The sequence below is a fragment of the Mustelus asterias genome, chromosome 6 (assembly GCF_964213995.1).
Source record: "Mustelus asterias chromosome 6, sMusAst1.hap1.1, whole genome shotgun sequence".
Lineage (NCBI taxonomy): Eukaryota > Metazoa > Chordata > Chondrichthyes > Carcharhiniformes > Triakidae > Mustelus > Mustelus asterias.
In genome coordinates this window covers 57339091-57360981 of record NC_135806.1, presented here as the reverse complement: position 1 = coordinate 57360981, position 21891 = coordinate 57339091, and the positions used below count along the sequence as shown (strand labels likewise).

Sequence of the window (21891 nt, the reverse complement as noted above, 5' to 3'; positions counted from 1 at the left end):
CTGCAAACTTACTAAAAACTTAGTAATCATGTCTACTAAATTCTCATCCAAATCATTAATATAAATGATGAATAACAGTGGACCCAACACCGATCCCCGAGGCACATCACTGGTCACAAGCCTCCAGTCTGAAAAACAACCCTCTACAACCACCCTCTGTTTTCTGTCATCAAGTCAATTTTGTATCCATTTGGCTACCTCACCCTGGATCCCATGAGATTTAACCTCATGCAACAACCTACCATGTGGTACCTTGTCAAAGCCTTGCTAAAGTCCATGTAGATAACATCAACTGCACTGCCCATGGATGTTCTCTCAAGATTTGGTGATTACTGATTCATTTTCAGACACTGCGTAATCTTTTGAATTATTTACATACACAAATTTGTTGCCATGTCTGTCAGAGAAATTACATAGCTTTGCAAGCGGATAAATGTTGAGTCAATACCCCATGCCACAGGTGTCAAAACTATTGGGGTTTTGAGAAGTTGGTTTATAATTTGCAGATTGCCAGAGGTGTTGCTGTCAGATAAAGATCAGACAGTTTACATCAAACTAGTTTGAGATGTTTCTGTGTGAAAGGCAGTTAAATACTCCAATACCAGCATATTATCCAGCATCAAATGGTGCTGCCAAAAAAAGTGTAGAGATTGTGAAAAGTTCTTTGCAGAAGTAATCACGAGGCTATTTTCTATTCTCTTACAGAATAACCCCAGAGTCTGTAACAGGTTGTTCACCTTACGAGTATTTAAACATGCCCCTAGGACAAGGTTTAGTTTGCTTAAGCCTAGCGTCAATAGTAAAGAAAAGTAAGACTACCTGAAGATGAGTCATAATAGACCAGACATTAAATTTAAGAGATTTCAGTGCTCGTCAGAAGGTCATGGTGAAAAAGAAAGTGATGAGGGTATGTATGTGACAGGAGTTGTTGTTAAGAGACTAGGTGCATTCACATATCTGGTGAAGATTGGAGAGATACTCTGTCAGTAATATGCAGCTCATTTACTTGAAAGAGAAAATCCAAATTCCTCCTACAGTCCAAAGCGAACAGCAGAACGAAAGTGAAAGTCTGCCAGGATTACAGAATCCACCAGTGGAATAAAGTGAGGCAGGATCTTTGATGAAGACAAGTCAATGTCACAGTGCCAGCCATTAAGTGGAGTGAGTAGTCAAGGTCAAAGTTCATCTTTGACACATGCAGAGATGTTGAGCGAGCAAAGTCAAGGTAATGGAAGGAGATACCCAGACAGGAAGAGAAAGAAGCCAGATAGGTTAACTGAATGTCGGAAGAAGAAATAAATAAGTTGTTCTTTTTATTACTTTATGTAAAATGATGATTACTTTAAGGACTTACTGTTAAAGAAAAACTATCCTTGTGTATGTAAATTACTCTGGAAATATTGGTCACGTGTTTAACTGTGATTACTGCAACCAAAGATTTGCAATCCAACCTGTTAAATTTCAGGTACTGATGATGTCAGTTTGGTCACATTGTATTCTTGGGAATTATTGGTGTGTACTATTTTACATTTTAATGTACAAGCTTTTTTAGTGGGAAGGGAGGGTAATCTGTTGCAACAGCTGAACATTTTGTTATAAAAACAGAAAATGTTGGAAAATCTCAGCAGGTCTGACAGCATTTGTGGAGAGAGAATAGAGCCAACGTTTCGAGTCTTGATGACCCTTCGTCAGAGCATTTTGTTATACTGCCTCTCTGATGGAGCGGTGTAAATAAAAACACATTGAGCATGTGTTAGTCATATTCATTGCAATATACAACACCTTTTTCAGCTGATAAGGCACTGCACCTGCAAAATTAGAATGCAAGGACCTTTACATGGATTTTGAGATACAATGTAAAGGTCATGCTTGTTAGATAGATGGCCTTACCCACTTTATCATGACATTTAACTGTCCTACAAACAGTAGCTGTAACCTACAACAAACCTTATCAGCAGTCCACCCTGCAAGTTGTCAAGGATATTTCAGTTGGTATTTTCTTTTACAAAATGAGATAACTAAATAAACAAATAGCTACAAATAATGTCTCTCTTTTAAACTGAGATGACTGATACTTTAACCATTACGATGTATAACCTTAATATTAAGCACAAGATCATTACTCGGCCGATACACATAAGAACCTGTTTAAAAATGATAATCAATATTTGACATTTGGAGAGATCCTGACATCAGAATGATACTACAACAGTAAAGTGAGTCTGAATAATACAAGAGAGGTATCTAAATTTATCAATACTAATTTTAAGCATGAAAATATTTTACAAATGATGGGTTAAGCTATACAGTGGCAATGGTAAAAGTAGATGCATTATGGAATAGTTCCAGCCTCTTCCGTTTCAATTGCACTGGCAGATGTGGTGGTGGTGAGTTCAGTTGACGGACCGCCTGTGGAATGAGATAAACTACAAGTGGGGTGGAATGAGTGGATCAATTACTCCAGTCCATCATTTGATGCTCTATGGAGGATATGGGCTGTTTGTTAAGAGCGATTTCCCTGCTCACTTTGGTCTCAACCCCTCAGTGGGTCGCAAACAATGTCTGTCAGGTCAACAGCAGAAAAGTTGCTCATTGGGTGAATGGGAAGAGACTGCTAAGTCCCAATTGATATCTGGGGGAGTGGGGAGAGGCTTCACGTCCAGTAAAGATATCAGATTCCTAACTTTCAAGAGAGATTGAACAGTTTAGGAATACTCTCTGGAATTTAGAAAAATGAGAGATCAAATTGAGGTATACAAGATGATAAAAGGCATGGATAAAGTAGACGTGGAGCAGATGCTTCCTCTTGTGGGGCATTCTAGGACAGGAGGTTATAGTCTTAGGATAAGGGGTAGCAAATTCAAAACAGGAGAAACTACTTCTCCCAAAGGGTTGTGAATCTGTAGAATTCGCTACCCCAAAGTGCGGTGGGTGCTGGGACAGTGAGTAAATTTGAGGAGTTAGCCAGATTTTTAATTGGCAATGGGTTGAAGTATTATGGGGAGAAGGCAGGAAAATGGGGATGAGGAGCATATCAGCCATGATCGAATGGCAAAGTGGACTCGATGGTCTGAATGGCCTAATTCTGCTCCTATATCTTATGAACTTATGAGATGCCGACTTAACTCGATATGGACTTTTTGGAATTGAATTTAAGGAAAGGACAATGTGCTGAAAAGATGGCCCCCAAGGGTCAGGTGACCCTTTGTTATTTCTGCACTTAACTCAGATCTCCAAAAAGTTCTTAAAATGTAAATCACCATGGATGGAAAACTGTCCCTTGAAAAGACATTCAAAATTCAAACCCACTTGTGAATTCACACCTCCTACTGAAACTCAAAATCAATAGCACTATCACCTCCCCCCCGCCCCCGACCAACCAGACTCAGTGTCTGCGAGCTCAATGCTTCACAAAGAGATGCGGAGAAACCAGTTTATCACAAGCAGGTGGACACAACCACCATTCATCTCCCATCGTCCAGCAATGCCTTCTAATGTTCAACAAATCCTATTGTACCAAGAACCAACTAGAGACAGGTCAGTCTGGAAACCAACCAGGACAAGAGGGACCATTCCTCTTAATACGTACAGACCCCTAACTGAACAACCAGTCCGTCTAGGCAATAAGGGAGAGGGGCTAATGTCTTCACCTGAAAAAATTACATAAACCCAGCCACATCTTCATCTGAAAACCTAGGAGGCTTGCAACTTCCATTTAACCAACAAACACATCCAGGCCTACAATGCACGCTTCTCAAAACACTAAATTTAAACACATGATATGCATTTTATACTTCTGTTAATAATCTAAATGTGTGCTTTGTCTCTCGAATCCTTCATGAGAGTGTGTGTGTGTCTGTGTGCGTGAGGGATTGAGTGATTTTGTTGTGTTTACATTTCAGGGTGTTGCCTGAATAAACAATCTATTTTATTCCGATTATATCCTACCTGAAAGCCTGCTTCATGTCTATTACTAAAATAACACTCCCTCTACAATAGACATTGTGTTGCAGACAACTGGGAGGTGAGGAGAAAGGGGAAAAGTTATCCCATCATTAGCTCTTCAGATCTACAAGAGGCCATTGGTCAAAATATTTGTGAATGGGGGGGCTGTAGGATGATAACGGGGTTTGGCAATCAAGATGCAGAATCCTGATCAATGGGGCGAGAAGAGAAGAGGTGTTGGAATGTTGCTCAGTGTCAGAGAGAGGATTAAAAGCCGGAAGGTTACTCATTGAGTACCAGGGCCAGGACACTACAGCCTGGAACGTACAGGATCTTTTGACAGCAAACTATCAGTGTTCTGTGTCATTATCCCTCTGAAACTCACTGCAACTTCACAATTTAGCTCGAATGTAGATTAATACAGGAAACCAATGTTATTCGCTACTCCTTCATAAATGGCACGGAGCCAGCACTCATTGAAATCAGCTGATCTGACAAAAACTTCCCAATTTCAATCTCATTATCTTTGTTAGGAACCGTATTAAATGTTAAGCCTTATTCCATGAGGCATAACTGGGTTTTAAACATAGATCTGAGTAATAACTGCTGACCAACTGGTGTGGCCCTGAAAAAATAACTTTGCATATGCAGAATGTTGTTAAATAACTCCACCGTGATTCATTCAAACTTTTAAACTAATTTTTCTTCAAAGTTTGTCAGCTTCTAGCTGAACTCCATGTGTATGAACCAAGCTTTATTTCACTCCCTGTAAAATTGGTCATTAGTGCTTTTCATTTCTGGATGGCTGTCTATGGGAATTCTTTAATGTGATTGGTTGCTTGCACAACTTGACAACATTGCTGCTCCATGCTGTGAATCCCCATGAAAAAATGCTGCAATCAATTGCACAATCAGAGAGGTAACGTTTGTCCTCGAGATCATGAGATCTTCAGGGTCAGTGTCGTTTCACTGCTGACCAGAAATCACAGGCCAATGTTTGTGGGCAGCGGTGGTGATATTGGGTGTGGTACAGGTGCTCATTTGTAAGGTTGGGGGAGACAGAGAGAAAGATGCACAGATTTTCACGCAGGCTTCAAGGAGATTTAGAGAGACCAAGCAAGTGGGCAAGAACATGGCAGCTGGAATAGAGTGTGGAAGAATGTGAAGTTATGCACATTGGTAGAAGAAACAGAAATGCGGTATATTTCTTAAATGGGGAGAGATTGGGAAATGGGTAAGATGCTCTTTCAGAGAGTCAGTGCAGATGAGCCAAATTGCCTTCTGCACTGTAGGAATTCAGTGGGTTCTAGGTGCTCATGCACAAGGGGACTGGGCAGGGACACAAATTCTCAGTGACAAAGTTGCAAATTCAAAACTTCACTTCTCAGTTATCAACGTGGTTGCTGATCAAGACAAATCAGTTGCACAAATGCACTCGGCATGCAAACACATCCAGATTCAACCAAACCTTTGGTCTTGCCTCTCAATGCTATACACCTCCTGATGTTTCAGCAGCGAATGTTACCTGACATTTAACAATTCCAAAACCTAATCCGAGCACTACCTGAAGATGTAACAAATACTGCAGGTGAATGTTGATAACTTTATAATGCATTTTTCCAGTAGGCCAAAGTGGCACATGTATTTTCAAATGGAATGTTTTGATCCACTAACCAGTTGTACAATATAATGGATAACAAGTCAGACAACATTCAAGCTATTTTAATGGAAATAAAGGAACAGACCTCTTCTGGTGCTCCAATATGTGTTAGTGGCACATAATTACAATAATAAATGAATCACTCATCAATGGACAGACCACAGCAAGAACAATATCTAAAGCTCACATTGGAATCTTTCAACAGTACAGCAGTGGCCACGTTTGATTATTGTGGTCACAGACAACCCTAACAACACTTCAGTGAATTTAACCAGGATGTAGCATGAACCAAACAGACTAAAAAGGACAATTAGGTCAGACTGTATCTTGCCTGCAACCTGTGGTAATCACCAATTTAATTTTAAGGTGTTCAAAATGCTTTAGAAATTTTGATATCATCTTATTTTGGGATTTGATGTTGGAAAGTTCAGGTGTACATTATTTATTTTTATAAGTGTTTCTTTGAAACCAAACACTAAAGGATAAGAATAGATTTTGTCAAAAAAAAAAATCACAAATTGGCTTACCCATCCAGACCTGACAATCCACTGCCCCAACAGGAGCTATGAGGCTGGAGATGCACTTGTGGCTCCAGTTTTCAGCTTTTCCAACAGGTTTGTCTGTGCTTTCAAAATACAGAATGTCGAGCCATTGGCAGGTAGCACTAGCAAAACAAGGAATCTCCAAATTCTGTTCTGAAGTTGTATGAGAATAATTAGTAAATTTTTAAAAAATGACTGGATTAAGCCAGATTCTCCAAACAATAACAGAAGAGTGATTAATAAGACTGCTTCCTGATGGTCATTACAAACAGGAAACAGGCTCAGTAATTCCATTTCGTTGGGAGTGTAATGGATACTATGAATGCCCTGCTTCTGGATTACGAACAATGCGATTAATGTCTGCTCTGAGAGCAAGTGTGAATCATTTTCAACTAAGCATTTTCAATGTGAACTAAAGGTTTCAAAAATAATGCATTCATATTGAAGGTGACAATGAAAAGGTTTTGTGTTAGGACCCTGCACACAACACACAATGCAAACAGGTAACGTCACAATTGTTTTGGGAGTAAACAGCTTCACTTCCAACTTAGTACATTGACTGGACTCTAAACTATATTTCTCCCATTCATCTGTGCCGAGACTATGATTTACTGCCTTCTTTTGTGAAGGATTTACAAGAGGACAAGGAAAAACTAACTTAGGGGCCAGTTTGGTACATGGTTATTTCAATTAAATGTGGTGCTATAGCCACTTGACAGGAAAACTGGTGTCCACATTGAGAACTCAAAAAGCCTTCTCATGCTTGACTTCATTCACTAGAATAGTTGTATTGTTTTAATAGCAGAATATTCTATCATTTACCACACTGCCACAAATGCACAGGCAGTTAGAAATGCCCATGTTATGTTGCAGAGTAAAGGATAAGATCAGTATTGAAGAAAATATCAGTCACATATCTGTCATGGGTGGCATGGTGGCACTGCTGCCTTAAAGCACCAGGGACCCGAGTTCAATTCTGGCCTTGGATTGTTGACTGTGTGGAGTCTGCGCGTTCTCCCCATATTTGTGTGGGTTTCCTCCGGGTGTTCCTGTTTCCTCCCACAGTCTAAAGATGTGCGGGTTAGGTTGCATGGCCATGCTAAATTGCCCCTTAGTGTCAGGGGGATTAATAGGGTAAATATGTAGGGTTACAGTGATAGGGCCCAGTTGGGTTGTTGCCAGTGCAAGCTCGATGGGCCGAATGACCTCCTCCTGCACTGTCGGGGATTGTATAATTCCACAATGCATCACAGAAAGTACAAAGCACCTTTCACCTATTCGCCTGGCAAGTCGTGTCCCTTCAAGCTGTGATGGCCAAGAGTTGCTGAATTCAGAGGCAGTTACATGCAGTACATGCCATAGTCCACTGGGGTCAAATCTGATACTGTTATGTTTCAATATTGTAGCATAGCTTCCAGCTCACAGCAACTCAAACCCTGGATCTCATCTCCATTTCCTAGAATGAATTTAAAATGACTTAAAAAGGTAAAAAGCACAGAGGCCCAACTCAACCCGAGACCACAAGTAAATCGAGAACTTATACCGGATATGTACACCATCATGTACAGGCATTTCCTGTATACATTATGAATCCACTGTCATGACACAAACATTATACAATACAGATTAGAGCTCCTCAGAAAATTGCAAAATAATTAAGATGGGAATGTACGGAATATACATTACACTACACAACAGATCAGAAATTGGTTGATGACCTAATATTTCAGTTGATTGGTGGACAATGGGAAGGTCTGTAGTCTTCGGGAGGGTTTTTAGGATGAGCGAGGCCGGAAAATCCCGCCCAGTATCTCACTACCTTTTGTGGGATCTTACTGTGTGAAAACTGGCTGCTGTGTTTTCCTACATTAAAACAGTGGCTAGATTTGAAATGTATTTAATTGGTTGTACTACACTTGGGGTCATGCGCTATATTTAATGCAAAATTCTTTCTTCATTTTTATTTGAGATTTACTCTGACTTTCAGATTAGGCTAAAGTGTAATATTCATGTTCCCAAGTCTAAAATCATCAACAGAAATTAACCATGTAGCAAAACTGATGATTGTATTAATGGTGTGGCTTTAGTCCCAACTGACTGCAAAAAATCTCGCTTCCACCCATCACCCCCCTGCATTCCTCCACCCCACCCCCCCCCCCCCCATCTCCCGCATTAAGTTTCACATAAATGGCAGAAACAATTGCGGTAAACTCTCTGTTTGAATCTGGTTTTTGAATAAGTGTAATTGAATACACATGTGAAGTCAGCTGTGTGTGTGTATACAAATGTAAAAAACGCAGCAAGATTAGGCCATTTAGTGCTTGTTCCCTCCACAGGCCAGGCAGAATGTGTCCCATTACGGAGGCCATTCAGCCCTTCATTTGAGCTCCCTTAGTTTGAGAACTAGTACAGCACTAATATGTAAGTGCAACACTTCTGTCATCTGTGAGGCATTTTGGTGATCTTCATAATGAGCAGTTAACAAGATTTTTTTAACCAAAAACAGTTTAGGAAAAATAAAACCAGAAGCAAAAACAGAAATCACAATTCGGAATCCCTCCTAAAAACTGATGCATATCTGATCCCAACTGCTGTCTTGTTTAGGCTGTTCACAAAAATGCTGTTTCAGCATTCACAAAGTTATAGGGTGGAATTTTCCCGTCCCGCCCGCCATGGGAATCATAGCGGGCGGGGCTGGACAATGCAAAGGTCCATTGACTTCAGGCAGGAGTTTCCGGCCTTGGCAGCCGGAAAATTCCGCCCAAAATTATTGACCTAATTTCCAATTGATTTGCACATACACCCCTTAACCTGGTAATAAAAAAGGTTTGTAAAGATTTGGTGGTTACCTGCCAAGGAGGGGTTTCATCTTGCTGCAGCAATGCCCACACCTAAACATTGCACAAACAGATTGTCTGATCACCCTCATACAAATCCAACAGCTCACAACTACACAAGGAGACAAAAAAAAAACTCCTGGCCCTGTAATCAGAAACTCATGAATCAAAAATTAATTCAAATATCACATAAATATGTAAGTTTTCCAATTCAGTGGAGGACAAAAAATGTTGGATGCGAAAAGTGCACTCTTGGAGTTTCTCTCCACACAGAGCAGTTTTTAATAAAAGATGCACAGAGATATTCACTAATATGGGATCTTTAGTGTAAACAATCCTTTACAAAGTCCTAGCTTTTGCCGTCTCAGTTGGAATGATTATATTAGGCAACCTGGTTACGTTCCATCTTGCTAATCAACCGTATCATTCATCCTGGCCTACTCAATCACATGCTGTGCAATTGTGTTTTGGACATGCAAATTTACCAATATTCCAAACCTCTCCATATGCCAAACTAAAATGTAAAACACACTTTGGGGATGCAATCAAATTCACTCATGGCGCTTGCATACCTTAAAGTCTTTCTTCAGTGAAACCCCCAACATATTCAGAAAAATATACTTGCTGAACATTCACATGGCGATTAAAGGTGATAACGTGAACAACAACTTGCATTTATAACGCCTTTTACAAAGTGACAACTCTCGAAGCCCTCCACAGGAGGATATTCCGACAAAAATTAACATCGTTAAAGAAGATGATACTGGGGCTGCATTTTCATCCTAGAGGCAGGTAGTGGGAGTCGGGAAATTTGCCAGCTCGGAGCACTAGCTTTGGTAGGAAGTGCCTGCAAAGTTGGGATTTTTGTTCGGGGGCAGGGACGTGGTGCTAACTGGTGTCAAGTCCACCATCGCCCTGAGGCGAGCTGAGCTGCTGAAAAGACCCACCTCAGATGTGGGACTTCAGCCCAGTGGCTTTATTTCATATTCTGCACTTGAGCCCCCATCCCACACACCCCCATCCACACACTCCATAAAGGTAATTCATTCAGAACTTTCTAAAAGAAAACTGCTTTTACTACAGCCCTATAAAAGTGTCAATTATCCAGTTCTTTCAAGTATTAATAGCAGAAACTATAAGCACTTGACACCTCTTTATCTTATATAAATAAACATTGTGCTTGGCTGAGAGCTCAGACGACATTTGTCTGTTGAAACAGCTGCACACAAGGGAAACATTGCTCGATTGGCAGCTCTTTCTCTTATTCTGTCAAATGCACAATGAATTAATGACATTTTTAAAAAGCTTTTTCACACATGCCTTTGTTACTGGCATGGAGGGTATAAGGGGCTACTGGGGGTGAGTGGAAGGACATAGTTGGCATGGAGGGTACGAGAGGTTAGTGGGGATAGGTGGAGGGGCATAGTTTGGCAAGAGAGTAACCAATTGAACTAGGCTTTCAAAAGGATCACACATCCAGAGTATGGACGGGGTTTTATGGCCTCACTCGAGCGAGACTGGAAATTCCCGCCTAAGGACAATGGGCATTTCCATTGTCCGTCCCTTGCCCGCTCCGATTCTGCGGCAGTAGAATTCCGGCGTATGTTCGATGACACTTCTGAGGGGCGTTTAACCGCCAGTCCTCAAAAAGCTGACCTGACTCCATGAAAAGTGCAGAGATGCCTATCCCTCCAATGCCAGGTCAGGAGTGCAGGGTGTGGGCTCGCAAACCACACCAGCACGGACCCTAACCCTGCACTGACAAAAATTGGGGCGTGGGAATCGGGTCCCACTTGCCATTTTAAAAGTCATGATGTGGAGATGCCGGCGTTGGACTGGGGTAAACACAGTAAGAGTTTTAACAACACCAGGTTAAAGTCCAACAGGTTTATTTGGTAGCAAATACCACAGCAAAAGTCCACAGAGTCTCCATGACTCCGTGAAAATCCAGCCCATTAGGAAGGTGATTTAAAACTTGATCACAAGATCAGTTTTAAAGGAGGTTTTAAAGGAAGGAGGAGGGGCAGTGAAGTTTAAGAGGAAGTTCCATGGCTTTGGGTCTAGACAGCTGATGGTATCAGTAATGGGGGGAAGGCTGTGGTGGATGTATTTGAGGTTAGAGCGAGAGGGCAGCACGAGTGCTCACGATATTGTGGCTGTAGATTACAGAGAAAGGTCAATTAATTACAGCCTGTGGAAGCAACTGCCTTTTAGTTTTGCATTGGTCTCCCACAAAGTACAAGAGTCAGATCCTTCTTCCAGTTCTATAAAAGGATTGTTTTATTTAATTCCATTCATCTATACTATTTTGGGGCTTACAGACCTAGCGTGCAACGACAACTCTGAAAGGACATTTAAAAAATCCTTCCGCCCCGTCCCATTAAAAAGAGATCAGAGTCATGAGGGAAATTCCTAGTTATCTGTCACAAATCAAAACCCTTTTCAGGCCAGGCTACTAGATACGTGAATTTCTCTTCTCTTCCCCCCCCCCCCCACACCCCCCTCCCAAGAGACGATGGAGGATAAAATGACTGGAACTTACGGGAAGGTATGAGATTTTTGTCAGTGAAATGGAGCAAAGGCAGGAAGGTGGAATTGAGATGCTGATCTGCTGTGAATGATCCAACTGGATGATAGAGCAGGCTCCACGGGCTGGATCGCCTACACCTGTTCCTAATGTTCCTCTGTTCCGAAGATTCAATAGATTGACAAAAGGAATTGTCAAATGTGCAGCATTGCTGCCAACTTTTCTAGCACTAATACACAACACATTCCAAATGTTACTGGCACAACATCAACTAGAACTAGTGAGTCAATTTGCATTCACATTCACTTGGTGGTGAGCATCTGGGGAAAGGGTTGTGCGAAGCTACCCGGGTTAAACTGAATCCAAGACTGTCACACCGAACATCCAAAATCACAGATTCAAAAGTCCTGGGCGGCAATATGAGCTACACTGAAATGTTGTTTAATATTGTGGTTCATGTGTGAAATATCCCACATGCAGAGTAAGACAAAGCCTCGGCTTCCTTGTGGTTTTATTACAATAAAGGTGCTGGCCAAATCAGATAGAAAGAAACTCCTTCTACCAGGTTTGCTTGCTCCAGCCTTGGCTACCTTACAAATAAAACATAATGGGCCATAACATAAGAGCTCCAAGGCAGAGTTATGGTGTCACAAGGATGCACTGGGGAATAGCCCCGGCTGGATGTGTCCCCAGATAAGGATTGCACAGCAGTGCCCAGGAACTTCAAGCCGTCCCCCCGCCCCCCATGCCTGACCTGCTGACTCCCCGCCACCCCACTACTCCCACCATGCCCTGATCTGGCACCCACCCCCCCTGTCCATCCCAGGCCCTTCCTGACCTGACTACCCCCACCAGGCCTGCCTAATCCAACTCCACCCACACCCACCACCCCCCACCCTCCAACTCCCCATCTTGACCTGACAGCCCTCCTTAAAAATAGGGGGCATGGCTTACTGGCCTTTGACAGAGTTGCCCTCAAGTGTAGGCCTTGGGAACGTGCGGCACCACACAGATCTCGCCAGGCCCGAGTTGGAAAATAGAAATAGAAGCGTCTGGATCTCAAGGTGAGTATTTACGAGCAGAGTGGTAATCGACTCAATTGGCATTCCATCAGAAGTTACAAGCCAATGTTTTCCAGTAATGGTAAGCTGAATTCTGGAGGTGTTCTTCCTCAAAATTGCCCCGAACAGGGATAATAGCCATTGAGTCAGGGTGCTGAAGTTTACCACCCTTTATCATATGGCACTGCTGCCTCACAGTGCCAGGGAACTGGGTTCGATTCCCCGCTTGGGGGATCACTGTCTGTGTGGGGTTTGCACCTTCTCCCCGTGTCTGCGTGGGTTTCCTCCGGTTTCCTCCCACAGTTTGAAAGACGTGCTGGTTAGGTGCATTGGCCATGCTAAATTCTCCCTCAGTGTTACCCGAACAGGCGCCGGAGTGTGGCGACTAGGGGATTTTCACAGTAACTTCATTGCAGTGTTAATGTAAGCCTACTTTTGACACTAATAAATAAACTTAAACCATCTACCTGTACCTCGACAGCCTCACTGGCTCCTGCAATTAGCAAGTGAGTCATTATAAAATCTTTGCACATCAATTCTCAGTATCAGAAACACAAAGGCTTCCCGTTGAGAAGGTGCCGTTTAACCCTTTCAAATGTGCTGCTGTAAGATTACAACGTGCTCCTGCCTCCCGTAACATTACGGATATAACTTTTTAGCAGTTCAATGTCAAATAAAAAGGGGTCTTTGCAGGGACGTTATGTGATACAGTATCTGCATGGGGTAGCACAGAGGCGGTCAGAAATTTGATCCTCAACTTTGAGATTCTGATATCAGGTATCCTATGTGCAAAGATGCTGCCCAACAAGCAGAGGTAAAACTTGAAGCATGTTGGCACAGTGTGTTCTTGTCCAACTCTATCAGCCAAATACCACGTTGGCAGAAGCGTAAGAGCAGCTGGCTGTCCGCTCTCTTGCCCGCAGTTGGCACCCAATTCCGTACACCAAGGGCAAAGGGATGAAAAAGCTTCGTTTTTAATAGAAGTGGGGTACATGCCAGCACAAACAAAATTCTTGCAGTACTTAAGCTCAATGATATAACAGGGCCTCGCAATCTAAGAGGTTAATTAAAGTCAGGTGACATGATGCAGAAGGTTCCCAGTTTCTGAGCTCAGGAATTATTTTAATTGTAAGCAGAAGACGTCCACTCGAGTCTGTTACATTTTAAACTGCGAAAAGGGCAGAACTGTAAATGTCAGGAAAGCATAATCCAAAAACTCTAATCCCCATTCAAATCATAGGATTTTAAAATATAGTAACATTCACAAATTAATCAGCAAAATTCTGAATTCTAGTATACTTTAAGCATCACATTAAATTTGTTTTCCTGTGTTAATATGCAACTAACTCCATCCTTGGCGTAATCAGAGCCCCATTTCCTGCTAAAACATGAAAACAATGATTTACTATGTGCCTGTGGAAATGAACTGTTAATTAATTTTCTATTTCATTGTGCAGCGATATTTTATAGACCTGAGTGGTTCAGGCATTCTTTTTTTTTGTGCTGCCTTCCAAGTATAGCTAGCTTGGGATGAAGCTTAGTGTGGTGTTGTATTCCTTTGCCAAGTGGGCATGACAGAGAATTCCACTGCACACAGCATGCAATCAGAGACAATGGTGAGTACACCAAGTCAGATCTTATGGATGGGAAAGATAAATTGCCTGCAAAAAGCTGAGAAAGCAAATATGCCACCTCTAGATCATAGATATAAAATTAAAATAACTGCATAGTACTTCAGTGTATCAAGAAGAAATCAGGAACAAGAGAGGAGTTGAACCCACTGCTGTCTAACTGGATCTGCGGCACGGTGGCACAGTGGTTAGCACTGCTGTCACTCAGCTCCAGGGACCCGGGTTCAATTACCCAGCTTGGGTCACTGTCTGCGTGGAGTCTTCATGTTCTCCCCATATCTGCGTGGGTTTCCTCCGGGTGTTCCGGTTTCCTCCCAGTCTGAAAGACGTGCTGGTTAAGTGCACTGGCCATGCTAAATTCTCCCTCAGTGTACCCGAACAGGTGCCAGAGTGTGGCGACTAGGGGATTTTCACAGTAACTTCAGTACAGTGTTAATGTAAGTCTATTTAGACACTAATAAATGAACTTTAAACTGAGTTATTGAGCACACAGGATCAATAATGTTCCAAAGCCTCAAATCTGTAAAATCTATAGAGAACTGTAGACCCATGTCTACATGGTTCATAGAAGCCTCAACCCTTTGCTGCATCTTGTATTTTCTTAAATTATGAACTGTTCACAATTTGAAGACTCTAATGGAAATACTAAATTTGCAACATTACCCTTCGGAAAGTTAAATTAGGGATGCCTGTCTGATAACTCTGCAGCGCAGACTAAGACAGTTTGAGGCCATCCAATTGAGACTGGACTGTGACGTTTCCTGTAGTCAATCAAATATGCTGCTGACACTCGCTGTCCCAGACCACACATGAGGTATGACCAACGGGACAATGTGCCAGACAACCACAGACATTCATGAACCCTAGCCATGTTGAAGGGAAAATTGGGGGGGGGGAATAACTCTCATTTCCCCTCCATCTCACTAATTTATGAATTGGGAGCCTTCGACAACCAGCCATTCACTGACCACTAAATGTCATGGTGAAATCTCCTGAGGTCAGATTTATTATATATGCTCAACGAGCTTCCTGCCTGGGTTGGCCTTTCCTGCAGGAGTTTGCAGCTTTAAGATAGATTTAAATTGCAAGCAGCTGCAACTCTTAAAGGCTGCAGTGAGTTTTTGAAGTGGCAGATACTTGTTGCTGGGCAGAAAAAGAGAGGAATGGATGAAACAGCTAAGTTCTATTCTTGGGTACGTTCAGGTGGGTCCCCTTAAACGAAGTGCAAAGAAAGCTAGGTTAGCTTCTTGGACAGTCCAAGGCATCTACCTCCTGTGGTTGTCAGGGGATAGTGTGTTCAACAGAGGACCTGAAGGCAGATAAATATATTCAAAATTGTGGAACATTTAGTTTCCTCGCACACTCTTATGTATTGGTTAGGTTGATAACCAAGTCCTTACCAAAAGGTTTTTGTCCAAGCTTCACATATTGCAGATGGCTCAGTTAATTACTGAACCTTCATGTTGCGATGGTAGTTATTAGACATTTGAAAAAGTACCCTAGCAAAGCTCACAATATTATAACTAATCTGCATGTCCATTTACTCACCTAAAAACTCAAAGACAAATGGTCATTTGACTCTTGCTCTTAAGTGATGTTCTGTTCAATCTTTCCAACAGCTCCAAGAAAAATAGGGTGGTACTAGTAGGGGACTTTAACTTTCCCAACATTGACTGGGACAACCGTAGCATTTGGGGCTTGGATGGAGAGATATTTGTTGAGTGTATTCAGGAGGAATTTCTCATTCAGTATGTGGATGGCCTGACAAGAGAGGGGGCAAAACCTGACCTCCTCTTGGGAAATAAGGAAGGGCTGGTGACAGAAGTGTTAGTGAGGGATCACTTTGGGACCAGCAACCATAATTCCATTAGTTTTAATGCATAGGCAGCTGGGATCAAGTGGATCCCTTGAAGAGTATAGAGGGTGTCAGAGTAGAGTTAAGGGAGAAATCAGGAGGGCAAAAAGGGGACACGAGATTGTTTTGACAGATAAGGCAAAGGAGAATCCAAAGAGCTTCTACAAATACATAATGGGCAAAAGAGTAACTAGGGAGAGAATAGGGCCTCTTAAGGATCAACAAGGTCATCTATGTGCAGATCCACAAGGGATGGGTGAGATCCTAAATGAATATTTCTCATCAGTATTCACTGTGGAGAATGGCATAGATGTTAGGGAACTTGGGGAAATGAATAGTGATGTCTTGAGAAGTGTACATATTATTGAGGAGGTGGTGCTGAAAGTCTTAAAGCGCATCAAGGTAGATAAATCCCCGGGACCTGATGAAGTGTATTCCAGGACGTTGTGGGAGGTTATGGAGGAAATTGCAGGTCACCTAGCAGAGATATTTAAATCATCAACAGCCACAGATGAGGTGCCTGAAGATTGGAGGATGGCAAATGTTGTGCCCTTAAGAAGGGCTGCAGGGAAAAGCCTGGGAACTACAGGCTGGTGAACCTAACGTATGTAGTGGATAAGTTGTTAGAAGGCATTCTGAGAGACAGGATCTACAGGCATTTAGAGAGGCAAAGACTGATTAGGGACAGTCACCGTGACTTTGAGTGTGGAAAATCATGTCTCATGAATTTGATTGAGTTTTTTGAAGGGGTAACCAAGAAGGTAGATGAGGGCAGTGCAGTCGACATTGTCTACATGGACTTTAGTAAGGCCTTTCACAAGGTACCACATGGTAGGTTGTTGCAAAAGATTAAATCTCACGGGATCCAGGGTGAGGTAGCCAATTGGATACAAAATTGGCTTGATGACAGAAGACAGAGGGTGGTCACAGAGGGTTGTTTTTCAAATTGGAGACCTGTGACCAGCGGTGTGCCTCAGGGATTGGTGCTGAGTCCACTGATATTTGTCATTTATATTAATGATTTGGATGAGAATTTAGGAGGCATGGTTAGCAAGTTTGCAGATGACACCAAGGTTGGTGGCATAGTGGACAGTGAAGAAGGTTATCTAGAATTGCAACAGGAACTTGATCAGTTGGGCCAGTGGGCTGGTGAATGGAGTTTAATTTAGATAAATGCGAGGTAATGCATTTTGGTAAATCGAATCAGGGCAGGACTTACTCAGTTAATGGTAGGGCATTGGGGAGAGTTACAGAGCAAAGAGATCTGGGGTAGAGGTTCATAGCTCCTTGAAAGTGGAATCACAGGTGGACAGATTGGTGAAGGAGGCATTTGTCAGGCTTGGTTTCATTGGTCAGAACATGAATACAGGAGTTAGGATGTCTTGTTGAAGTTGTACAAGACATTGGTAAGGCCACACTTGGAATACTATATACAGTTCTGGTTACCCTATTACAGGAAGGATATTAAGCTAGAAAGAGTGCAGAAAAGATTTACCAGGATGCTACCGGGACTTGATGGATTGAGTTATAAGGAGAGGCTGGAGAGACTGGGACTTTTTTCTCTGGAGTGTAGGGGGCTTCAGGGTGATCTTATAGAGGTCTATAAAATAATGAGGGGCATAGATAAGGTAGGGGAGGCTAAAGCTAGAGGGCATAGGTTTAAGGTGAGAGGGGAGAGATACAAAGGATCTAGAGTGACAGTTTTTTCAGAGGGTGGTGAGTGTCTGGAACAAACTGTCAGAGGTTGTAGTAGAGGAGGGTACAATTTTGTCTTTTAAAAAGGATTTAGACAGTTACATGGGTACGATGGATATAGAGGGATATGGGCCAAACGTGGGCAATTGGGGCTACCTTAGTGGTAAAAACTGGGCAGCATGGACTAGTTGGGCCAAAGGGCCTGTTTCCATGCTGTAAACCTCTATAACTCTATCTCAGCATTGCTACACCCTTTCGCTGGACCAAATGTCACACAAGTAGGAAGCAAGACACAAACTGCAAGAGCAATTCCCCAATCAATGGGAACAAACTGATGCGCGATTAAATCACTTGGGAGGCTGGATCGTACCCGGGAAATAAAGGCTTTTATTAGTAACAAGAATGGAGCATACTGCTTAACAATACAATCCCAGACTAAAGGGTCACCCGGCAGTGCAGTGACCTTTATACTCCTACAGGTAGGCGGAGCCAACCGGAGTGTACCACAGAACAATACCAACAGGTAGAACACCACAACCCTAACCCCAACAGTGACAACAGTAACATATGTACAAGTACCCATAGTGCTAACCATCTATGGTTCAGTACCCATAGTGATAACCATCTATGGTTCACCACACAAACCATTTTGGATATGATGGGACTGGAGAGCTTGCAATGGATTGGGCCACGGCCAAAGTGGGGCATTCCTCAGAGCCCAGGGTCAGTATTGTATCCATCTCATTATCTGTCATCCCATTACAGCAAAACAATGTGGCACTCACAATTAGATACCCAAGTGCTTTTTCAGTGGTGCCTTTTGTCACCGTCCAACAATTCTTATTAATTATATATTAACTGTGTTTAAGTGCATGCAGGTGGTGGGTATTAACAGCACTTGTGCTGCTGGAAATAGAAACAGACTGAAACTGTGATGGTTTTGTTAAAGGGTCGAGGTCTGTCACGTATATCTCTGAAAATAAGAGTTTATTAAAGCCTATAAAGATTGGCTGCAGTTCTATCCTTCACAATCGAGTTTTCTAAAATAGAACACTCTGCCTCTTTCTAATGAGAGACTCAAGTGCCACCCCTTGAATCTGCACATCAATACACCCACTCCAACCTTAGCCAACACTATCACAACTACATCCATTTCATCAGGGTGGGTACAAAAGGCCCAGCAGAGCATAAATGAGTGAAGGAAGAAAGAGCTTGCAGTTACATTACAGTTTTCATGACCTCAAGATGTGCTAATGCATTTTACAACTGATGAATATTGCAACTACTAACAACAACCAATTAAGTGCTTCTGAAGGGTGCACACTGTGAAATTTTAGGGAGGTGGCAGGAGTCTCGGCTGCTGGCGAGACCCCAGTGTCGTCTCGCTTCACGAAGGCTGCCACATCACTCAGGCTCTTAACAGGCCTGTGGTGGGCATTCCCCCAGAATCAAGAAGCTGGAGGGCAGATGTCCCACCCACCAAGAACTGTTGGTTTGCTGGTCAGAGGCTGGGAGCTCTTCGGTACTCAAAAGCACAACTGGGCAGGTGGTGGCTGCCGCTCATACTACACCCACCACATGAGCGATGGTGGGGAGGGCGTGTTTAGCAGCAGGTGTTGAGGCATTAATGCCTCCCGATCAGACATTGACTGCCTTTTAAGGTCTGACCTTGTCTGGGAGCCCAAAAACAAACATGGTAGCTTCTGTATGGTTTCAATAGCAAAGGGTGAAATCGCTCAAGACAACAACAAATGCAATTCCTTGCAGCCTCTACTGCATGAGTGCAGGTCTGATTAGTGAAAATCTGCCATTGAACTCTTTTGCCTGCAAAGGTGATTCAGCAGGATCTTCTTCTAGTCTCTTTGCTTGTATCATGTTTGGCTCTTGGTTATTCGCGGCTGCAACTCTCCTCCACCTGCTTCTTTTAAATATTTCTTTGGGTGTTATAGAGCATGCAGCGAACGACTAAAGAATCTTGAAAGTCTCAGTGAGCCACATTGTAAGATGCCCAAAGCCAGACTTGTGAAACATTACTTTAAGATGACTGTGATGTGTTTGATATCAAGCTGAATGGCTACACGAACAGATTACATCTGCACTTAGCTGCTTGGCTATCAGGCGAGACACGGGAATGACTAGTAAGACCAGTATTTATTGTCCATCCCTAGATGCCCTTGAGAACAGGTTAATGGGTTCCCTTCTTGAATAGCTGCAGTTTGTATAGTAGAGTGCTGTTGGATGGAGAATTTCACGATTCGAGTAACTAATGAAACCTTACATTGCCATTCTATGTTATTAGTATTGGTGGTGCAATGAAAAATGTCAACTGGAGGTACATACATGTTTGAATTCAAGGTTTTTATTCAGCAACTCCCTCTAAACTTGAATAGTGCAGTTCCTCCAAGTATCTCCAGTTTACATTGATGTGTTGGTGTTGCTGTTCTTAATATTCCCTTCAAGATAGAATTCTCAGGAGGCTTGACAGGGTAGATGCTGAGAGATTGTTCTCCCTTTCGGGAGAGGCTAGGACCAGAGGGTATAATCTCAGAGTAAGGGACAAAGATGAGGAAGAATTTCTTCTTTCGGAGGGTGGCGAATCTATGGAATTCTTTACCGCAGAGGGTGATAGAAGCTGGGTCATTAAGTATGTTCAAGGCTGAGATAGATAGATTTTTTAATCAGTAAGGGAATCAAGGGTTACGGGGATAAGGTGGGAAGGTGGAGTTGAGGATTAACACATCAGATATGTCATGATGGGGGGGGGGGAGAGGAGAGGGGGGGGGGGGAGAGGGGGGGGGAGAGAGGGGGGGGGGGGGAGGAGAGGGGGGGGAGGAGAGGGGGGGGGAGGAGAGGGGGGGGGAGGAGAGGGGGGGGAGGAGAGGGGGGGGAGGAGAGGGGGGGGGAGAGGGGGGGGAGGAGAGGGGGGGGAGGAGAAGGGGGGGGAGGGGGGGGGGAGAGGCGGGGGAGAGGGGGGGGAGAGGGGGGGGAGAGGGGGGGGGAGAGGAGGGGGGGGAGAGGGGGGGGGGAGAGGGGGGGGTAGAGGGGGGGGGTAGAGGGGGGGGGGGTGGAGGGGGGGTGGAGGGGGGGGTGGAGGGGGGGGGGGAGGGGGGGGGTGGAGGGGGGGGTGGAGGGGGGGGTGGAGGGGGGGGTGGAGGGGGGGGTGGAGGGGGGGTGGAGGGGGGGGTGGAGGGGGGGGTGGAGGGGGGGGTGGAGGGGGGGGTGGAGGGGGGGGTGGAGGGGGGGGTGGAGGGGGGGGGTGGAGGGGGGGGTGGAGGGGGGGGTGTGGAGGGGGGGGGTGGAGGGGGGGGTGGAGGGGGGGGGGGTGGAGGGGGGGGGTGGAGGGGGGGGGGTGGAGGGGGGGTGGTGGAGGGGGGTGGTGGAGGGGGGGTGGTGGAGGGGGGGTGGTGGAGGGGGGGTGGTGGAGGGGGGGTGGTGGAGGGGGGGTGGTGGAGGGGGGGTGGTGGAGGGGGGGTGGTGGAGGGGGGGTGGTGGAGGGGGGGGTGGTGGAGGGGGGGGTGGTGGAGGGGGGGGTGGTGGGGGGGGGTGGGGTGGGGGGGGGGTGGGGGGGTGGAGGGGGGGGTGGTGGAGGGGGGGGTGGAGGGGGGGGTGGAGGGGGGGGGAGGGGGGGTGGAGGGGGGGGTGGAGGGGGGGAGGGGGTGGAGAGGGGGGTGGAGAGGGGGGTGGAGAGGGGGGTGGAGAGGGGGGTGGAGAGGGGGGTGGAGAGGGGGGTGGAGAGGGGGGTGGAGAGGGGGGTGGAGAGGGGGGTGGAGAGGGGGGTGGAGAGGGGGGTGGAGAGGGGGTGGAGAGGGGGGTGGAGAGGGGGGTGGAGAGGGGGGTGGAGAGGGGGTGGAGAGGGGGGTGGAGAGGGGGTGGAGAGGGGGGTGGAGAGGGGGTGGAGAGGGGGGTGGAGAGGGGGGTGGAGAGGGGGTGGAGAGGGGGGTGGGGGGGAGGAGGGGGGTGGAGAGGGGGGTGGAGAGGGGGGTGGAGAGGGGGGTGGAGAGGGGGGTGGAGAGGGGGGTGGAGAGGGGGGTGGAGAGGGGGGTGGAGAGGGGGGTGGAGGGGGGTGGAGAGGGGGGGGTGGAGAGGGGGGTGGATGAGGGGGGTGGAGAGGGGGGTGGAGAGGGGGGTGGAGAGGGGG

General features: G+C 44.9%; 1 protein-coding gene across 5 annotated transcripts in view; it reads right to left on the bottom strand.

Moving 5' to 3' along the window:
- The window catches only part of cdc42se2 (CDC42 small effector 2), a 193935-nt gene that overhangs the window by 149529 nt on the left and 22515 nt on the right, over nucleotides 1-21891 (bottom strand). Inside the window, exon 1 of one of the 5 annotated variants that reach the window (XM_078214354.1) lies at nucleotides 13040-13078. The exons of 3 other annotated variants lie outside the window; for them this stretch is intronic. The gene's annotated coding sequence lies outside the window, so the exon portion shown is untranslated. Of the gene's footprint in view, nucleotides 1-6132; nucleotides 6294-13039; nucleotides 13079-21891 lie in introns of those variants that run through there. One more of the 5 variants, XM_078214352.1, reaches the window with a different exon arrangement.